This window comes from Jatropha curcas, chromosome 11, assembly GCF_041381405.1.
Source record: "Jatropha curcas cultivar XTBG-Jc1 chromosome 11, XTBG_Jcur_1.0, whole genome shotgun sequence".
In the NCBI taxonomy this organism is placed as follows: domain Eukaryota; kingdom Viridiplantae; phylum Streptophyta; class Magnoliopsida; order Malpighiales; family Euphorbiaceae; genus Jatropha; species Jatropha curcas.
Window position 1 is genome coordinate 14786359 of NC_143161.1, and position 2515 is coordinate 14788873.

Here is a 2515-nt window from a genome sequence, read left to right on the forward strand (position 1 = left end):
GTTTACGATACTTTAAATTGTCTATAAGGTAAAGTTAATCAGACTGAATATAAATGGGCATAACAATTTTGATTTAAGCATTGTTGTTTGAAGGGAAATTTCTTTCGTTCTGAATTTATTAGAGTTGTGTGTAGCTCTCACTATATGTACATACTTAATTATTAGGCATAGACAGACATTGTGGGTATAATTTAGACTATGCTGCAACTTTGTCAAATTTAATATGTGTGCAAAATGTGAAGAAGTTCTCATTTTCTTTTTAATGCCCCTTTTTTTTTTTTGGAATATTAATTGCTCAATTTGTCACTTTCTTAAAATTCTCCCAAAGTAAATATTTAAACTAAAAACTAAAATAAGGGCATATTTGACTTGTTACTTTGGCATTAATATGAAAGTTACCATTTAAGCAATTTTTCTTTATATAATTAGAACAGAGGAAGTACTTTTTAGCTTTTTGACCAAGTCAATACTCTGCCTCTATTAATTATAATGTTCAGTAGAATTATTTTTCTAATAGCTTTTAGGGGTTGAGGGAGCTTTTTACGAAAATGTTAAACACTATAACATGTAGCTTTTAGTGTTTAGTATTTAGCTTTTTTTTTTTTTTTTTTTTGACAATCAGACCCTTTTTTTTCCTCCAAACTAATTAAGTAACTATTGTTTTTTTTTTTTTCATTTTAAGTTAAACAATTATTTTTACCAAATACTTCCTAATTTAAACCGTCATATAAACAGTTACTAGCTAAAAGCTACTAATAGAATAGCTAACTGCTATTAAGACAGCTAACCCTAAGATTTAAATTAACTTAAATTGCACCCTAAAACATAATATAATGATAAATGAAACAAATCTAATTCCGAATCTCAATCTCCAAGCATATTCTAGTGTTAAGTTATATTTAGTCCCCTTAGCTTCTTGAGATTCTTTATTGCATTACTATACCGTATTGCTGAGAGGATTGTTTTTGTTGCTACTGTTTAATGAGATATTGGTGTTGTTTGGTTGCTAGTGAATTTTGATGGAATTGTGTGGGTTAGGTTGTGCCTTAAATTTCCAATATTAGAAAATATTCTTTACAGTTTAGGTATCGATACATGCACCCAATGCTAACAAAAGCAAGATCTGCAAGGCCCAGAGAAAAAAGAATATCAAAATTAGTCTTTAAAAAACAAGAAAAGGAAAAATAAAGTTATAGACCAACCTTGATCATAATTAGTCTGAAAAAAGCAAGAAAAGGTTTGAAAAAAATTGGTTATAGATCCACCTCAAAGGTGGGTAGCCTTAACCGAATGTGTTGGTAACAGGTAAGCCCGAAGGCTGTTCCCGTCCCTGTCAGGGGAGATGCCAACCATCTCTCCTTTCTACGAACACGTAACTCTCAGGCGTATAGCTAAATATAAAGAAGCAATGCATTCTATAAATAAGCAATGTGGGATTATGGCAGGTAGTAATATAATGGGCCCATAGTTTTGGAAAGCTTTTTGGGCTCCTGGGTAAGGCTAGACAACTTAAATTCCTGGGTGAAGCTTTTTAAAATTTGGGCCTAGCAATTACAATTGGGCTCCTAGCTAATCGGCTTATCTATAATATTTTGTTGTTGATTTCTCTTATCATTACCTTTAACTGTAACTTTGCAAAAGAAAAAAAAAAAAAAAAAACATTTAAATTCCTAATTTATTGAATTCTTTTATTTATCAAGACTAAACATAACTATTTTTATTAAATTTAAGTTAGAGAATGATAATTATCCATGTTAAACATCCACTGAGTTTAACTAAGATTTCACTTTTTTTTCTGTTAAAATTAAGTTTTTATTGAAAAACTATAATCATACCCTTACATTTTACAAAAAATATATATATATTTTATCCCTATCTTTTTAAAAGTAAAAAAAAAAAAAATTTATCCCTATCTTTTTAAAAGTAAATTGCTATACACTCATATTTTAAATTCGTTACACTAGATTATTTTTATTATAATTTAGGAGAATTAATTATTTTTTTAATTCTGATGAAAAATATTAAACGATTTATATTTTCGGACAAAATGAGCATCTAATTTCATTTAAAATTTAGAGATTTTAGATATTTTTTTCCTTTATTCCAATAAATATTGTCACTTTTAGAAAATAAAAAAAAGTAGCTTTAAGTATTTTATTCTAACTGCACTTTTATATAGATATCTACACTAGATATTGTGTCAATTAAATGAGCATTAATTGAAAGGGCAAATTAGTCAATTACACTTATTTTTCTAAAAATTGAGATAAATTTAACTGGACAGGAGAAGTATAAAATAAACTAAAATCAAATAAAATAATGTCGTTAAAGCTATTTTAATATACAATTTGAGAGAAATTTTTGTTGGATTATTAATGGGTTCTCTCTAAGAGCGTTGAATAAAATTAGATTAAACTTTTTTTTTTGAAAGGGATAAAATTAAAATTACAATTAAATTTTATTTGTATATTACATAAATAATTTTTTTGTGGTTGTATTTTGTTTTAAATAACTA

General features: G+C 27.0%; 1 non-coding gene across 1 annotated transcript; it reads right to left on the bottom strand.

The window, feature by feature from the left end:
• Window positions 1–1241: 1241 nt before the first annotated feature.
• On the bottom strand, window positions 1242–1372 carry LOC119370016 (U6atac minor spliceosomal RNA). The gene has a single exon (XR_005177569.1). It is a non-coding gene; the product is annotated as a U6atac minor spliceosomal RNA (small nuclear RNA).
• Between the last annotated feature and the right edge of the window lie 1143 nt (window positions 1373–2515).